General features: G+C 28.9%; 1 protein-coding gene across 1 annotated transcript in view; it reads right to left on the bottom strand.

Annotated features, from left to right (window-relative positions):
- Window positions 1-10,350, bottom strand: part of LOC111675133 (chondroadherin) — a 78,017-nt gene extending 67,667 nt beyond the window's left edge. The window contains exon 1 of the mRNA XM_023435868.2: window positions 9,131-10,350. The gene's annotated coding sequence lies outside the window, so the exon portion shown is untranslated. The remainder of the gene's footprint in view (window positions 1-9,130) is intronic.
- Window positions 10,351-20,950: the final 10,600 nt, after the last annotated feature.

Below are 20,950 nucleotides of genomic sequence, written 5' to 3' on the forward strand. Positions count from 1 at the left end.
GGCAAAAAGCTTCCCCTTACCATAATTAGTAAGGAATTAAAAAAAATTATAATTTTTATACAGAATTGAATTTCCTACATATTGGTTAAAGAATATTTTTGTGTATAATTAGTTGTTTTCGAGCTATAGTGCTTAATTTTTCACTGCACTAATATTTTAAAATCTTAAAAAAATTGTACTAATTAATTTTTATGTAACTTATAATCAGTTAATATATGTTTATACACATTTTATCTCAAATTTGCTCGATGACCCATAGCGTAATGTCTGTCTATCCATAATTTCAGATAGTATCACAGATCATATTTATGATAAGAATTAGAAAAAATTGTGGTCACGTCAATATAATTAGAGTAATATTTCCACCAAATTTTATTAAAATCGAACTTTATCTTTAAATATTTTTAAACAGCTTTAGAATTTTCAAAAGAGTAAAAACACTGTGGTTTTCATTATTTATATTAAAAACAAATTAAAGTCTGTTTTCTATATTACAGCTAGTTGAAGTCATAGTCTGATTTCAATGAAATTTGGTAGAAATATATTCCTGGCCTTGTAGATTATGTCCACTAATTTTGTATACCCTCCACCACCATCAGTGGTGATAGAGGGTATATATAAGTTTGTCATTCCATGTGTAACACCAAGAAATATTGATTTGAGACCCAACAAAGTATATATATTCTGGGTACTTATGAAATTCTGAGATATATCAAAACACGCTCACCTTAAAACTAAGCCAAAAAAGTAAATCAAATTCACTGGAAATATTCATTGTTATCCTAAGCTGTTTGGTATTGAAGCAAAGTCGGTTCACACCGGGAACAGTTATGAATCAAAATTTAAAACAACCTCGAAAAAAATAAGAGTAATTGTCTTGAAAACTATGCAAGATTATTCCATGCAAATCACCATACATTCGTTTCTATACAAGATCTTGATCCAATGTCAATAGACATAACTGGCCATAGCTCCCATACAAGGTCCCCTCCCGAAAATCACTTAAACGCATATAACTCATTAAAGACGTGATACACGGTTGTCAGATCGTACAACGTTGTCAGTAAAATGTTCAGAAAATGTCTAACAATCGTCTGAACGTACAATTTTTCTTTTGCAACGTTGTCAGAAGAGGCTTTACTAACAATATTGGAAGGCAAAAGTTGTATGTTTACACTGTTATTAGACATTTTCTGCATATTTTACTGCCAACGTTGTCAGATCTAACAACCGTGTATACATAGCATTAGAGTGGTTCTGTCTCTATGAACAAAAAAAGTTGTATCAGTGACCCCCTAGGATTAAAGATATGTTAATAACAATAATAAAAATATAAGTATAAAAATTATTTTTTTGCCACGCCTAGAAATACCCCCATTTTTGTTTTTTATATATTACGCCGTCATTTTAAGTCCGATCGTTACATATGATATATCAATATTTATGGCTTGCCTGTAGCTACATTTCACCCTTAGACAATTTTTAAATTAGACGTAACATTCTATGCCCGACTTCTGATATTTCGGATCCTACCCCAAAATCTGAAATTGTGGCTATACAATAACAAAAAGCATTTAATTATATGAAATATAATGAAATATAATTTTGAAATGCTCACTTTTATTCATATACTGCTATTTATACCCTACACCACTATAGTGGGGAGGGTATTATACGTTTGTGCTGATGTTTGTAACATACAAAAATATTGGTGCAATACCCACCTTAAAGTATACCGATCGATTCAGAATCATTTTTTGAGTCGATTAAGACATGTCCGTCCGTCCGTCCGTCCGTCTGTCCGGCTGGCAGGCTGTCCATTTAAACCTTGTGCGCAAGGTACAGGCCGCAATTTTCAAGATAATTTGATGATATTTGGACCAAGCATGTTTTTTGGCACAAGGACGAAGCCTATTGAAATCGGTCCATTATTTCACCTAGCCCCCATACAACCGTACATCCCGATTTGAACTTTTTATGCTATAATTACGTCAAATATTCTGCTATCTCTCTAAAAATTGGCACAAATAAGTTTTATATAAGTATAAATGATACTGCAGATTTTCGTAAGGATCGCCCTATATTTGACCCTAGCCCCCATACTAACCCCCCTTCAAAAAATGACTTAAACGTCTAAAATTGACGTGTAACCATTTGTATCGCAATGAAACTCAACAAAACTAACTGTTATTTAGAAATATATCCTTTTCCCAAATTAACCGAGGATCGGCCCATATTTGACCTATATAAAGCCTCATTTAGAAATTTTAGTTTTTTATCAATAAATGGCTTAAATATTTTGGAATTATGGTAATATTCAACATAAAAGTTTCTTACAAAAAATAAAAATTTTATAAAAGTAAAAATTGTAAAAATATACTCATGGTGTAGGGTATCATATGGTCGGCCATGCCCGACTATACTTTCCTACTTGTTTATAAATATTTAAAAATGTTCATGTTCTCACAACAAATAATTAACTTGCCAGGAAAAACCTTCGAAAACATTTTTTAATGAATTAAAACTGATATTTTTTCAGTTAGAAACCCTTCCAGATCCTACTTTTTATCAAAAAAAAAAGGAAAGTTTATTATATCCTATAGCACTATAGTGGTTTAGCTTTGTCCTTGCTATCTTAGTTTTGTGACTTTTAATCAAACTACAAGTCGAAATTTTCTAGATAACTCGATGCAAATAGATTGATATGTTTCATTTTACTTAATGAATTACTCGTTTAAAAATGTATTAAATCGGTCGGTTTGGAGCTAGGATGAAATTCTGTATATCTATCTTTTATAAGAACATAAACCCCTCTACTAAATTTTAATAGGATCGGTCCATAATTGATAATAGCTCCCATATATAGTCTCTTTCAGAAAATCAGTTTTTCATCAATAAATTGCTCAAGCAGTATACGGAAATTTAGACAAAATTCAATATAAATGATATATTAAAAAATAAATTATATTTTAGTTATGCTCATGTCAATGGTCGGCTATGAACTTTTTTAAAAATTGTTAAAAAAAGAAACATGCAAGTAGTTGTATGAAAAAAACATGAAAACATTTTTATAAAACTTAAACCTGGTTCACACTGTGAATCTTTTGTAGAAAAACTTTTGATTTTTGTGTGTGAGAGAAAGAAATATCAACCATCTCTTTCTCTCCAACACAAAATCGAAAGTTTCTCTACAAAAGTTTCCCAATGTGAACCAGGTCTTACTTACACTTTAATTTTTCATAGATTTTTATAAAATAAAATGTTTATCTTTATGTACCTACGTTATTATTAATAGAATTAAATGCTGAATAAAATGATCTTTCTTTTGTTAAGATAGGGAGTAGGATGCAATTTTTGTACTGTAAATTAATTTGAAAATTCTTTTTTTCGACCATAATCCTAGCAAATTAATTGTTTGTAGTAAGAACTATACAAGTATTTTAAAATACCTTTATGCATAAAAGTGAGTATTTTAAAAGCCCATATTTCATGTAATTAATTGTACTTTATTCCAGTATAGCCACAATGACGTGGAATTAAAAAATTGTCTAAGAGTGAAATATAGCTAAGATCATGCCATAAATATTGATATAAGAAATGTTACGATCGGACTTAAAATGGCGGCGTAATATATAAAAGTAAAAAGGGCAGTATTTCTAGGCGTGGCAAAAAATATTTTTTTTATATTTTTGAAAATGTTATTAACATATAAAATGTTATTAACATATCGTAGGAGGTGACTGACTCGACTCACCACTTAAAGTCACATAACTCATTACCAAATAGTGATACCAATTAAATACAATTTCTGTACACATTGCGCATAGCTCTCATACAAAGTTCCCTCCCGAAAATCACTTAAACGTAGTTAACTAATTAAAAAATATTGATGTTCATACATATTGCAAAAATATTGTTCTTATATACATACATAAATTCTTCCGAAAATCACTTAAACATGCATTACTCATTACTAAATTACGATTTAAATACAAAATTTGACTGATATACAGTTTTTATGTACAGCATTTTTGCTTAAAGAATTTTTTACAATCGGTCTCTAATTCATTCATCCCATACTAAATCCTGTCCCTAAAACGTTTCACACACATGCATACATGCAAATTACTAAATATCGCTAAGCGTTATAAAAATATAAAGAAAATTGTGTTTGTAATGTTCAATAAATCTTGGAATTGTAATAGACTAAAATCTTGGGATTTTTCTAGACATGAATCAAAAACTTATTTCTACAAATATTTGATCAATTAGAAAAGTATTAATATAAAAGTAGTTGGTGGAGGGTATTTAAGATTCGGCTCAGCCGAATATAACACTCTAACTTGTTTTAAATCGGATTGACGGATATTAAACTATGGACTAGAGAGTGTTGCTGCGAAAAGGTATATGACAAAAATTAATTATGTACTCTTGGCTAATATTAGAAAGACAAAATTCGACATTATCTGTATTGGAGTTAAAAATATTAAGATTTGAAAATGTCATTGCAATGAAAAAATAATGCACTATAGCTCGAAAACAGCTATTGTTACCTTTGACATCCAATATCTCGCTTAGCGTACACAATATTTTCGGTGACTTATTATGCTAAGGGCAAGCTGTGTGCCAATTTTAATATAGCTATCTAAAATTCCGCAACAAAACCCTTATTTGCCTGGGCTATTAAATTTTTTTTGAATTATCTGTATTAATCCAGCAAAAAAGAACTTTTAAAGAATCGAAAATAATTTACTGCAGAAGTACTGAAAAAAGACATGTAGAAGTGATGATTTTAACTCAGGCTTGCCATAGGAGTCTTTTTATTTGATTCCAAATTTACTATATCAGAAGTCATTCTGTTCTTATGTTCTTTTTTTAAGTTATTAGTAAGTGAAAATATATTATTTTAGAATACAACTAATTTGACTTAAATAATATTAACATACATAAATAAATCACACGCATTTATCAATCAAATCCAAAATAAAATGTGTTTAATTGAAAACATTTTAGTACAATTTAGTACCTTTAAACAAAATTGGATTTTTTTCGCTTCTTTGGAAGTCAATAAACATCATTTCTACAGAAGGTAAAATGTTCACTTATGGCTACTTTCGAAAAGGAAGTACATACAAATCCCGGTATGACGAATCTCACTTTAACGAAAATCCGATATAACGAACAAAAAATTTTTAATATTAGCTACATTAGCTACCTTAATACTCAATATAACGAATAAAAAGAAAAAAATACCTAAAAAAATCAAGCTTTTGACTTTATATTGAATGTCAAAAACTTGATATAATGTAAAAATGAAAGAAGCCGTTCATATATCTGATTTTATCATGCATATCCGACCTATCGAACAAAATACACTATTATCTAAAAAGCCTAAATTCGTTAGATGTGAATTTTATGATAACTTTAGCTTGAATAAAGATTAAACCGGATACATGGCACTAATACAATACAGCAAAATAAATTATTTTGAGAAGGACTAGGGTTTTGTAATTATCAGAATGATATTCAATTATTGATTCTCAAGTTCAGTTTTCTAAAGAGTTTAATTTTATATTTAAGATTGAATTTGAATCTAAGAAATAAAATTAAGTTAAGAAAATAGCAGGAAATTAAGTGATTAGAAAACAAAAATTCATTAGCAAATTTTTCAAACCGTTTGGATGACCAAAATGGAACAACGTGTGCGTTGTTCCTAGTTATTCAAAAAAAGGAGTATTAATTTCATACATTAATTTGAAAATTAAAGAAATTTAGTAGAAAAAATAATTCGATTTTTTCGTATTTTATTTTTGCTGGGAATAAACGTCAGGAGAAAACAACCAAATTAAAATTTTTCATATATTAACCTAATTTTATTAGAATTGCTATCAAGTTTTCCACTTTCAGAATTTAAATATACACTATTTAAAGCTGTTTCTTAGTCTTTATATTTGTCATTCTCGTGGTCGTGATTCCGTTAAAGTGGTATTATAGTACATAAGCATTCCTTAAAAACCTGTATATTTCTTGTCAAAAACTTAAGATCTTAATATCTGTTAATATGGAACTTCACAAAGAAATGTTATTTGGTGCATATTTTTCACATTTTTAGTGCATTTGTCCCATTTATAGTCCATATTATATGCGCATAGTTTTAATCCTTTAGTACATGAAAATCCTTGCCCTGGTTATAACACAGTTTGAGGTAATAGAAATATGTATGAAGGTAGGATGTTAAATAGTCAGGTTTACCCTTCTACGTACTTAAGTATATGCATGACTGTTGTATATTTTTGCGTCCATGTTACAGTTTAAGGTGTGAAATTTATTTGAAGCTCTGATACAAAGTTTAATTCTCCTAGAACAACGGAAACTTGCTGTAGAAGTTTTGCATTAACGTGTTGCAATGCCGTAAAATTTATGAGTTTTATGATGTTGCATTTAAGCTAAGTTCGCCCTTTCCTTTCTGATGTCTAAGTTTGTTGTGTTATTTTGCGTCCGTTCTTTTGTTATATTAGAAAATAAATTATCACTCCCATTATTAAATTCAAATCTCCCATATTAAATTTAGACAGTTCCATTGTGTGACATTAAGCAAAAACTAAATTGCAAAAATAAAATAAATGCAAATTTAGTTTAAAACAAGTTAAAGTTCTATATTCAGCTTTGCCGAATCTTAAATGCCCTCAATATTTTAGATATTGGTGTTTCATAAATTGTTAAAATTTAGTAGCCGGATTTATATTTCATACCAAAAATAAATTTTACTTTGGTTTTACAAATTTTATGTAATTTTCAAAACCAATGTACATATTTCGCAATTTTTAGAAAATATCATTTTTCCTAAATTCTATTTTTCTCATAATCGGTATGAATCACTGCAAGAAACCCCAAAGTTTTATTCCTCATTATAGAAATTATTATTTTGTGTTGTTAAAATTTAAATGTATGAAGGTAGGATGTTAAACCAAATATACCCACTATCAAACCGCATGCCGTAAATTGAATGCTTCCCTATAACCCCCTATAAGTAATAAATACATGTTTTTAGAAACCGAAAACCTTCGACCAAATGACAATCGGTCCATAATTGACCCTACCTGTTATTTAAAGTTTCCTTCAGATAATAACTGTAATGCTGATTACTGGCATAAAAATATCTATGTAGAAATGAAATTCGACACAAATACTTGCAATCCCTTTTGTCTGTAGTAGTTTATAAAATTTTGAAATTATTCAATATATATATATATATATATTATATATATATATATATATATATATATAATATATATATATATATATATATATATATATATATATATATATATATATGTATATATATATATATATATATATATATATTATATATATATATATATATATATATATATATATATATATATATATATATATATATATATATATATATATATTAATAAATTATTAAATTATTCGAATAAAAATTCGTTTAAATGACATATATATATATATATATATATATATATAATATATATATATATATATATATATATATATATATATATATATATATATATATATATATATATATATATATATATATATATTTTATTAAATTATTCGAATAAAAATTCGTTTAAATTATATATATACAAACCATTTTTAAAAAACCAATCACAAACAACTTTTCATGAATTTTTAATAGTATTAACACTTTTGTATGTATGTAAAATCAACTAATTACCATTTTTCTTGAACTATAGAAACAGGCCTACTATATAGTGATAGGGCCTAATTTTCCTTATAACCTTAATGTACATACAAATTATTATTGAATTATTATTTCATCCTTTTACCAAAAAATTAATTCATCAAATTAATTTTGTATATTGAATTATTTCTTTGGAATCTATTCGCACACTTGTGTTTGTTTGCAGATGCTTTTATACAGTTCAAATTGTTTATTATTATTATTGTTTTATACATATGTATACAAATTATTTTTTGTTATTATAAAATTATGGTTCATTACAGATACCTCAATCTCATTTATCCAGTTCAAAGGATTTTTAAAGATATATGTATGTATGTATGTATGTATGTATGTATGTATGTATGTATGTATGTATGTATGTATGTATGTATGTTTGCATGTATGTTTGTATATATGTTTGTATGTGTTCATGTATGTATATTAGAAATGGACAGGTCATGTTATACCCTACGCCTGAAAGTATGTTAAAAATGTGGATTATTATTCTAATTATTATAAAAAAATGTGCTAGAAACAGCACATAAGTAATTTTCTGAAGCAGGCTACCATTACGAAAATTACTGCCTATTTTAGACTCACATCTCAGCAGTTCGGTTGGACAGTTCCGAAACACCTATTTAACATACCATTTAGGATTACCCCTAGCCACTGATAGTCCAGGTTACTTGCTTTTTTAATATGTTCTTGTCCTACGAGGAAGTCAATCGTCACCCAAAGATTGCAAAGAGGCTGCAAAAGGTTTATGTTTGTTTTTCAAGTGTTCACTCTATCGCTTAAAAGGCGACACGAAGTGACGATTAACTAAATCCTCGTGAAGCTTACCAGTATTTTAAGGATGCATCGACCTGTTTGTACATGTATATAAAACTAAGCTTTACAGATTTTTGTAAAGACCCTTAAACATTTACATATCATAATAATGAGCTCAACAGGCCTATTCAGGGTTATTTTAGACAACTGATAGACCGATTTCAACTATTATCTTGAAAATTTTTGGGATCCAGTGTCACATGGGCACACATACAAAAATAGCTAATCAACTCATAAAGAGATTTTAAGGTGATTATTATACAATAAAATATGTGTAGAATCATTGTTCCTAGTGTCAGCACAAAGGCATACGGCCACTTCCACTATAGTGGTGTAGGATATAATAAACAATGAAAATGATCTACACCACTTTTAAACTACTTCAATAACGGAATAAGACTTAACAAAAATCTATATGCTAATTTTGGAAGAAAAACTGAATAAAGAAGTCACAAAAAATGTAAAATTAAAATAAATTTGAATTAAAAACGTAATAATATGAATATCCGCTGGGTACAGAAATTACAAAATAATCATTATGATAATTGTACAATATTAATTTACCTTTTTTAAAAATTAGTAGAAGAAATTAATGCGTCAATGCAATATGCTCCAGCCGAATATGTTTTGTAGACGCAACAAAAATATAAAATTATCATGGGATTTATGTGCCCAATTACACACTGTGAGTGGATTCTCTAGAAACCTGTGTAACCAGTTGAGCAGTGATAATGATGCGGCTTACAACAATGTCAGAAATCATAAAACCGACAGATTTTATTACATGCAAAAACACGGCACAATACTAGTACACATTTTAACAAAGTCTGTCCCTATGTCTGGTTGGCAGGTTGGAAACGCGTATCACTTTAATCTATTGTATTTTAATATTTTGTGTCCATATGTATGAGTAAGTGTGGTTGGCAGTAATTATAACTGTATGTTTTAAAGTTTTTTTTGTTGTAAAAAGATAAAACATACAAATACCCTTCTTCTACCTCTACCCACATGTACACATATTCCTACATGAACATATATGTACATATGTATTGTATAAATGAACAGGATTCACAATACGTAATCACATTCGCATGCACGCTGTAGTTAGTGCACGGGCGGGCTCATTTAAATTTTTCCGACCGAGATAAAGTATAGTAAAACTGAGAATAGAAATACGATAATGAAATGAAAATCACAAACACCCACAACAGTACAACACAAACGAGGTGGTCAACCAAAGACCGTCAGATACAACATTTACACACAGCCACAATGATTGTACATTGTTGTATTCGCATGTATTAAAAAGAACACACTGTCTCCCTCACTTGCACATAGAAATTTAATGACCAAAATGGTTTGTTTTTTTAGATTCTACGTTTTTATTATTTGTTCATGATAACGGAGAGAATATAACAATTTAAATTTGGTTCAAATGATATTTCAATAAACGTTCAAACATTGCACCGAATTTCCGACGATATTGATAGCTCACTTGAGCCCAGGTCGCAACCGTTAAAAACACTTTTAGCACCATCTGTATTTGACAACAAATTGTTAGTTACGAGCACAAAACAAATGGTAGTAACGATGAGGATTAAATAATTGCATTTGATTTTTCAAAATTTTCTGCAATTGATGCCTTAACTAACGACGGCTCTAGCGGAAATTGTGGTGAAAATCTGTTAAATTTCGACCATTTTTGCATGGCAAAACATATGGTTCATCCGCATCCGGTACCGGTATCAACAAGATTCAATTCGCAACTAATTTAAAATCCTTCTAAAGGATTATAAGCTCTGTTGACTGAGCATCTTCGCTGAACGTCGTGTGTGGCATTAAGACAACATCCATTCATTCGTGTGACTTCGTTTATTAAACCTTCCACATAACAGGAAACAATGTGAACGAATTATTTTTATTTCGTATTCCTTTATTGGAAAGCTCAACGTAAAATAGAGTTGTACTGTATTCGGCTTCATACGAGTTAACTGCTTAATGAAAGGTGTATAAATATCAATGTACGTTTAAAGGAAATTGTAATAAAAGCTTTTTGTACCCATGTCCTTTATTTTTCGCTCTCACAATTTCGTATGCTCACAAGTTTGTATTTATTTCTCTTAATTTGTTTCAATTTCATATTATTTTATTTTTATTTTTGAAGCTGCTGTTTGTTTCACTTCCTAAACTTTTTGAGTTTGACCTTTTTTCGTTTTCTCTTATAGCCAAATTCTCTTTATTTAAATTAGGACGAGCACGTGGTGTATTGTATTCCATTGGGATTCATTGTGACTTCTAAATGCGTACGTAACCTTTGATTAATGTTTTCAAAATTTTATTGCTACAACTGTATTTTTCGTCTGGTTGGTTTTATTTTTGGTGGAGTATTATTGAAACACAAAAAACACGATTCATTCGAGAGTGCATATCTACATAGAACGATATCTTCATTAACAATAAAATTCCCTTTTTATTTAGTGAGTTTTATTTACGATTTTTTTGTATGGGCAAAACTTTAACACAATATGTCACACGCATACATACATATGTACATTGATTGGGATAGTACACTAGTCGTGTCTAGTGACCAAAATTTTAAAACTGATGTCTTCCGATTTAAATGAAATTAGCACAAAATTTGTACTATTAGATAGTAGGCCAGATAGCTCTATTAGCCAATGGGTCAAAATTGGACATCTTGGTCATTTTCATTAAAATTTTTAAAGCGCCTTAATATACACTTCCAAGATATTTAATAATTTGCATGGGTGGTAAAGAATTAAGGAAATTCAGATATGTATTTACATAATTGTTATACACAATTTATTTATATGATAATTTCAAAAAGTTTTGCACAAACAAGTAGAATTTTGAACATGCTGCTCTTCGATTTCAAAGAGTTTGAATTTCTCTAATTAATACTCCCTAATAAATCTCTAATTAATATTTTTTATAATTTTTGTACCCTGCACCACTATAATGGAGAGGGTATTATACGTTTGTGCTGATGCATGTAACACACAAAAATATTTGTCATATACCCACCTTAAGTATACCGGTCGATTAAGAATTATTTTTTTGAGTCGATTAAGACATGTCCGTCCGTCTATTCGGCTGGCTGGCTGGTTGTCCATGCAAACCTTGTGCGTAAGGTACATGCCGCAATTTTCAAGATAATTTGATGAAATTTATATTTTCTAACCTACACCACTATAGTGGGGAAGATATTATGCGATTATGCTGATGTGTGTAACACCCAAAAATATTGGTCCTACACCTACCATAAAGTATACCAATCGGTTCAGAATCACTTTCTGAGTCGATTTGTTAATGTCTTTGTGTCCATGTAAACCTTGTGAGAAATTAGGCATATGCTTTATTTTTTGTCAAGGACGAACGCTATTAAAAATGGCTGAAATCGGTCCATTATTTAATATTTTAACATATTGACTGGTGTAGGGTATCATACGGTATGTAGGGTATCATACGGGTATCTTGTTTTTATATTTTCATAACGCCATAAAATATGCTTTAGCGATTCAAAAATGACCTTGCTTATGGATTAGGGATGCCAATTAGGATTGACTTTTACAAATCCCGGGATTCGAGATTTTGAAAATTTTAATCCCGGGATATTTCGGGTTTTCTGGATTTAAGAATTTAATTATTAAATATGTATATGAAAATCTTCAAATCATCATGTTTGAAAATGTTTAAGTTTGTTGAAATTTAGCTAACAAAAGATGTATTTAAATTAAAATAATCAAATTAATTATAATTAAAAAAAAACTCTTAGAATTTTAAAACAAGTAAGAAATTATAGTCGGGAGAGGCCGACATTTGGTAAAATTATCCACATTAGTTGTGTTTTTTGCTAAAGTTAAAAGGCAATTTCATATAAATTTTAAAATTGGTGTAAAATTAGACAAGTTAATTTTATCTTTGATAAAAGTTCTACCAATTCAAAACAAGTCAGAAGTTATAGCCGGGTGAGTCCGACCATATAATACCCTACACCTGTATACGAATAAAATATGATTTAGTTTTCATAATAAAGCATTTAAGTTGAATTGTACCTTGACTAAAGGTCTTATTGCAGTAACTCGGTATGCCACAAAAATAAAATTTTGAGTAAATCGACATTGAAGTTCAAAAAAATTCTCAAAAGATAGGAGTTTTTAAATTTATACTTCAAACTCGCTAATCATATAAGGTGGATAGCTATCGGATGCTAATAGATGAACATCATAAATATAGTGGAAACCACAGTTTTAGCAAAAAATTGTGGCTTATCAAGTTACTGCGTAACAATAATTGAATATATTTTATTTTCTAAAACCAAGTTCCAAGTTCTCCTGCGTTTATTCAGCATAGTTCATATTCTGCTTCTTAATCATCATTTTGAACATCTGAACCAATTTCGATGCATGGTAGATTTAAGAAATTTCAATTCCATTGTTCAAAAATAGTTTCGATATGCACTTTATGTAACTTTATGTAATGTTTCTTTAAAAGCTGATGATTGTGACATGTTTTATAAAAATTATTGGATATGATTGGATTTTCAAATCAGTAAGAACTTGGTAAGCAAGATAATTACAAATGAAATTATTTTTATGCAGTAACATGGTAAGCCATTTTCAAAATGAGATTTTGAACAGAATAATTTTTTCTGAGCAGAATGATACTTGTCTTTTCTTGTTTTATCACAACATAAATAATTATCAATTCCGCTTTTATCTTCATCATTTCTTTCTTAAAAAGTGTAAAAAACATATGTGACATTTCGAGTTAATGAAATAAAAATTCTTGGAAATAGTTTAAAAAGAGGCATTACCCTTATATCTCCAATTTACCGTAATATGCTAAAAGTCTTTTTTGGGATTCCTAGCAACTCAAAAGGCACATAAAAACGAATTGTTGTGGTAGGTGGCTAATCGAGTTACTGCAATAAGCCCTTCAACTGTAAATTTAAGTAAAAAAATTTGATGGTAGCTTTTTATAGGGGCTAAGGTCAAATGAAGCCCTATAATTATAAAGTTTATGAGGGTCATCAAGGCTGGTATAAATCTTGGTTTTGCAGCTTTTTGTCGAGATACGAGTATATTGAACATAATTATGAACTTAAAGACTTATTTTGCTGGTTCAGTTGTATGGGGTCTACGTGAAATAATGGACCGATGATAACTATTTTAATAGGCTTCGTCCCTGAGCCAACAGAAGATCATGTACCAATTAATTAAATTAGCTAAATCAACTCAGAAAATGATATAATAAAAATACAAATATGAATTTGTAGATGTCAAAAACATAAAAACTTACTTCAGGTATATTAACCAATTTTAGACTATACCAACGTCAAATAGTTTAAAATGCCGTTAACGGTTACAAATTTGTAAATAAAATCCCAAAGATGTTAAACGATTAAATTTTGAGAAAAAGCTCAAATCAAGGCATCATTTACACTTTAGTGGTTTGCAGATTCATTGGACAATACCTGAATAAAGAAGCGTTCGTAATGGTGTTGGACATTGTAAAAGAACATTTGTTACCATCAACCATTCCCTGCGTGATTCAACTGGCTGCAACATTGCGATTTTTAGGAGAAGGGCCTTACCAAAGGTCTAGGCAGAAGTACTGTATCAATTGTATTAAGTCGTGTTCTGAAAGTTCTGCTAAAATATGTAAGTCCTCAGTGGATAAAACTAAAGATGGATGAAAGTGAAAACGTAGATCAAGAAATTATTTCTCCATGAACTCTAAAAATAATGCATTTCTATGTTTGCCCCTATTTGTGCCAAAAATAATTGAATATTTATTAATTATTAAATTTTTATTAATTTAACTTACATTTTCCAACAACATTCCACAAACTAACAAAATAAAACTGCAAATCTGTAGGCAGTCAGCTGATCGGATTATTTCTGACAAAAAAACGATAACATCAGATTCTATGACATCAAATTCTGATTACAATTCTGATTCGAATATGAAATCAATAACATTGGTTTCTATGACACCAAAATCAATTTTTGTCGGTTTCAAATCTGATTCCGAGAGCAATCAGATTCCATAACAGCCGTGAATGTTTTTTTAAAAAATATTAATTTTGAACATTAATAAAATCTAAACTGTAACAAATTTGGAAATTTCGGAAAACTTTAAACCAAAGAATAAATAAGAAGTGAAACGCTGTCAAAAAGTACCTAAGTCTACTGTCAGTCGGTACCTAACTCTAAGAATGCATTAGTAGAATTTTCAAGCCAACATAGTTGCAAAAAATCGGATTCAAAAATTTAAAAAAAAAAATTATTTCATTTGAATTTATATTTTAGAAGATTTCTTTAAATATTTTGCAACATAATTTATCTATAAACATTATATATGAACGTATCTTTGCTTTTTAATCTGCAATTTTGAAATAATATTTAAGTTAGTTGAAATATTTTCTTCTCGTACCATACGAAAATTTACAACATTGTTCTTTTTTCGTTTTAATTTCAACAACAAAAATTAAATGTCAAAAATATAAAAAAAATTTTTTTCGTTTGTAAAAAATTAAATCTTTTCGGGCTATTAAATATATTTAAAGTGTTCAAAAAAATAATAAAATATAACGTTAAGTGATAAAAAATATTTTCAAGTTCTATAAGCCACGAATTTTCGCGACAAAGTTTTGAAGTTTGGAGAGAGAGTAAGTTTCTTACATATGTGTTGGAGTTACACAGAACTCGTCTGTGAGAAGAGCGTAACGTTGTTGTTGTAAAAAAATGACAGCGTTTCACTTCTTAGTGTTCAGTGCTTTAAACTTTCTATTTATTCAAATTAACACATTCTTTGTATAAATATGAAGTTGAAGTTCAATTTCAGCAATATTGAAAAGTATAAGGTAAAAACATGTTCGAAAATTTTGGATATGTACCTATAATTATTTAATTTTCCAAACAATTTTAGAAAAGAACTTTCTATTGGTGCTTTGGCGCACCATACAAATGGATTTGCATATTTTGGTTTTCTTGATGATTGCTTTAACAGGTGCGTTATGGGCCGTTATAATCTATTAAAACTAGAGGCAGTTTGTTTATTAATTTATTTATTGAATTATAGACCAGGAAAATAAGGAAAACGATAGCTAAAAAATAATGATTACATAGCTTATCTTTCTAAAATTTCCGAAGGTTCTTCTACTCTTTTGAAAATTCAAAAATTGTTATATCTATCTTTATATATAAAAATGAATGTGTGTTTGTTTGTATGTTTGTATGTTTATATGTTTGTATGTTTATATGTTTGTATGTTTGAACGCTATAGAGTACTAAACGGCTGAACCGATTTGCTTAAATTTTTCACAGCGTATTCCTGTGTATCTGGAATAGGTAATAGGCTACTTTTTATTTTAAATTTTCAAGTGGGCGAGGGGCCACGCCCACATTAAGAAAATATAAAATTCGTATATTTGAGATAATATAACAGCTAGAGTCCTCAAATTTTGTCGGAGGCACTTTAGTGTCAATATGATTATATGGGATAAAAAGTGGACGGACTAGCGTTAGGGGGCGTGGCACCTCACATATAAATTAAATACCAAAATTCGTTTATCTTGGAAACTATTACAGTTAGAATCTTAAATTTTTACACGAAAAACTTCAACATTCATGTAAACATTTTGGGTAATAAATTTGCGGACTACCCATGAGGGGAGCGGCACCTCCCATATAAATTAAATACAAAAATTCGTTTATCAGTTAGAATCTTAACTTTTTGCACGAATAACTTCAACATCCATGTAAACATTTTGGGTAATAATTTGGGGGACTACCCTTGAGGGGAGCGGCACCTCCCATATTAATTAAATACAAAAATTCGTTTATCTTGAGATAATGTAAGAGTTAGAGTCCTAAAATTTTGTCGGAGCCATTTTAGTGTCAATATGATTATTTAGGATAAAATGTGGGAGGACTGGCGTTAGGGGGCGTGGCACCTTTCATATAAATTAAATACAAAAATTCGTTTATATTGGAAACTATTTCAGTTAGAATCTTATACAACTAAATGCTTAAAATTTTGCACGAAGAACATTCATATTCAGACCAAACTTTCATCTGAGGGGGTTTGCAGCGCCCATATGAATAAAATAGAAAAATTCGTATATCTGAGAAACTGTTAGAGATAGAATCATTAAATTTCATTTGAAGAATTTTTACATTCATCTGAAAATTTAGAGTATAACGAGCGAACTTTTAATGGGGACTATGAATAAAATACAAAATATTGTAGAATAAAGAGCGGAATTTAATCTGTGGAGCTTGAAGCCCCCACATCAATTAAATAGAAGAAATAGTTATCTAGGAAACTATTAGAGCTAGAATCCTCAAATTTTATATGAATAACTTTGACATTCATGTGAACATTTAAAAAATAACGGGCGGGATTTCAGTGGGGGGCTTGGCACCACATATATGAATTAAATACAAAATTTCGTATATCTTGGAAACTGTTAGATAATTCAAATTTTTCATAGATAGATAGAATTTGCTTGGCATCTCTCATATGTAACATATTGTTAATCTGGAAAACTATTGTGGTTAGGAAAATCGTTAAGTGGGTTTTTATTTATACTAGAGGGTAAAAAAAATGTTGTATATCCCAAGGCATTAGAATAAGAATTTTTCTTTGAGACTAAAGGTTTATATTAAATTTTAGCAAGTAAGAGGCAAATATATTATTAATGTATTATTTTAGAATTTAAATGAAATATATTGTCACCAAAAATAATTATAATAAACATTTAAGAAAAATTTTATAATTTAGTAACTTAATAATTTGCGAAGCACACCGGGTATAAGTTAGTCTATATATATAAAAGAGTAGCGTTACTGACTGACTGACTGATTCATCATCGCACAGCCCAAACGGCTGAACGTAGAATCATAAATTTTTTACAGTAGATGTGTTTTTGGTTATGTAGATCCACTAAGGAGTGATTTTTGGAAATTTGTACATTTACGGGGAAAAACGGGTAAAACAGGTTTTCTTTTCTGTTTCGTACTTTTTTAAAATTCAGTTCTTTTGGGTGTAAAAGAGAGAAAACTGTATATATTCCTATAACATTAAGGATTTGCTCTGTAATATTTATTGTAATAAAATGTTTGCATTTCACTGGGGGAAAAAAGTACCAAAAAAGGAAAAAAATGGAGAAATTTAATTTTATTCAAAAAATTGGCTCAATTTTTTTTAAATTTGAAAAAGTAGTTTATTTACTTACACAAAATAAGCTGTTGGTATATTATTTGGGAATTTGAGTACTAAGGCCTATATAAAGCCAAATTCGAGTAAATTGTTTAGTACTTTTTTAAAGCACTATTTTTCTGGATCAATTGAATGCAGATTTGAATCGTTTGAGTTTTATCTGCGATACATAGATTTAAATAATTTTCTAAACTAAATTCTCGAAAAAGTATATTTCTTAGCGAAAAGGGGAAAATATGATTATTAAACATACATGGTCCTCATTGAATAAGATTCTTTAAGAGAGAACTTTTTAGTACTTGTTATCTCATAAATGGTACTTTTTTAATTTTGCAAAATATTCAATCTAGGAACATATTTTTTAACATACATGGCCTTGACTGCTACCTTTTAGATTCTTTATAATGGTTAATCGGAACACACGGCCCTTATTAAATGAGAATTTATTGAGAGAGATTTTTGTATTTTTTCGTTTTTCCTATGGTACTTTTTGATATTTTTACGATATTGAACATAGATATTGAAAATAAAATTTAAAATGTAGGGGTGAATGAGAATATACTGAAACGGACTTTTGGTACTTTTTCATTCATTAAAATTATATTTTTTGAATTGTATTTAATATTGAACACAGAAACATTGAATTTTTGATTAAATGATAATCTATTAAAGTTATTTTATAATACTTTTTTTTTAAATAGTACTTTCGAAATTTTCTATAATGAGGAAGCTAAATGAATGAAACTAAAAATACAATCTTCTTACTGAATGCGAATTTAATCACGTGATATTGAACGTATAAAACTGAAACATTAAAAAATGTTTTATCAATTTTAATTTTCTATGAAAGTATGTTCATATGTATTTAATTTAAGTTAGGGTAGCGAAGCACCTAGGGTATGCTAGTTCTTTATAAAAAAAAGTTCATTTACTTATAACTATTACATATAAAAATTTGAAAACAATTGTTATCAACAAGACAATTGCATATTGATTTTATCAGCATCTGTATTTCAAACAATCTTTAAATTACCCATTGATTTTAATGAGATTTATCATTGAACATTTATTGTAATACTATTTTCGTATTTGTCAAGTTTTCACAATTTCCCTGGTGATGAAATTTACTTTCTTTCTTTTTTGGGATTGTATACAACTTTTTAGATACAATTTAAATTACAGAAAAACTACAGACACATTCTGATGCCGTATGAGCTATTAAAGGTAAATAGCAGAAATACAAAAAAAGTTTCAAAATCTTTATGTACCAAAAAGAAGTAAACGATGAAAACATATTGAAGACAAGTAAGAATGTATAGTTGGATATGTTCGACCATATGACCACTCTACACCAGTGAGTATGTTACAAATGTGAATTATTTATTTAAAAATAAACTTTATATTTAATATTTTATTAAATAAAATATTTAATTAGTTTTATACCCTACTCTACCATAGTGGGGAGTGTATTATGGGTTTGTGCTGATGTTTGTAAATCTCAAAAATATTGCTCCTACTTCCAGCTTAAAGTATATTCATAACCACTTTCTGAGTCGATTATAATTTGTCTGTCCGTCTGTGTGTCCATGTATACCTTGTGCGTACGCTACAGTAAGTAATTTGTAAGATAATTATAAACAACCGAGCAGAGCTTTTGATCGATTCGGGAGTAGCTATAGAGCTAAACTACATTATTTTTATATCCTTCACCTTCGTGAGAAGGGTATATATAAGTTTGTCATTCCGTTTGTAATTTCTATAATATAATTTTCGGACCCTATAAAGTATATATATTGTGGATCTTTATAGATAGCGGAGTCGATTAAGCTATGTCCGTCTGTCTGTCTGTTGAAATCAGTTATTAGAGATCCCCTGATATCGGCGAGATCCGAATCTTCAATAATTCAGTTAGACATGCTTTCGAGAAGATCGCTATTTAACATCAGCAAAATCGGTCTATAAATAACGGAGATATGAGCAAAAATCCGAGACAACCTCTGAAAATTTCATCAAAAAAGCCACATTTTTTTCATGCTTTGTTAAAAAAGCAACAACACTGTGAATTGGATAAAGATGTACATGTGCGTGTGGAGATGTATTTGGTTTTATTCAGCTGTGTATTTTGTGTATGTTTGGATGCTGTTCTGTTCTCACGAAGGTAAGTGGGTATAACAAGAACAAGGAGATAAAGCAGTAATATGTTGGTAATACAGCTCATATTTGTTTGAGGGTGGTAATACAGTTTGGTGGTATTACATTACAACGGTTAATATTTCTTTCTGCTACAGTTTATATTTGTTTGTGTCTATGTTATGTGTGACATGTTTGCAGAGATACAAAATAAATAAAAACTGTTTTTTAAAACATACTTGGTGAAGGGTATATAAGATTCGGCACAGCCGAATATAGAAATATTACTTGTTAATACAGATATTACTAATTCACAAAACTTAATGTATGCATTTAAAAACGTATTTTCATATTTTATTTTTAAGTTCACGTCTAAATAAAAAGGTTAAAATAATTTTAAATACAGATATGACTAATTCATAAAACTTAATTGTTCAATTCACAATCAAGTTGTATATTGTACCTACTAAAGTGTAGTAACAGTGATTGTGAACAGATCTTTGCAGCAAGTCATAAGTTTATGTTCTCAATGAAAAAAAAAAAACAATCAAAACAAATACACATAACAATGTCAAAAGATATAAAAGTCAAAAAATATTAAATTAATTAAACATGCGAAATAAACCAAATTAATTTCTTTGGATTTTGAATTCTTTTATTTTCTTTATTCCACATTTTAAACTAATAAACTGTTTTTAATAAAAATATAGTTTTTTTGTTTTTGTAAACAGCTGTTTGTTTTTGATTTCAGTGTTACCGCTTTATCGTTTTTATGCTAAAATCGTTTGAATTTTTGTTTATATGTTGAACAAAAACAATTGGCAACACTAAAATTTCTTACAACATTCAAAAAACATATGAAAATTTGTCGTATGAGTTGTATAGAGCTTTTGCATGGAAAATACCAACAACATTGTTATGACTATTGTAGCAGCTGCTAACATACAACGCATACAATGCTACAACATCGATTGTGAATTGAACAAATGTATTTAAAAACGTATT

Source organism: Lucilia cuprina, chromosome 3 (assembly GCF_022045245.1).
Source record: "Lucilia cuprina isolate Lc7/37 chromosome 3, ASM2204524v1, whole genome shotgun sequence".
Classification (NCBI taxonomy): Eukaryota; Metazoa; Arthropoda; class Insecta; order Diptera; family Calliphoridae; genus Lucilia; species Lucilia cuprina.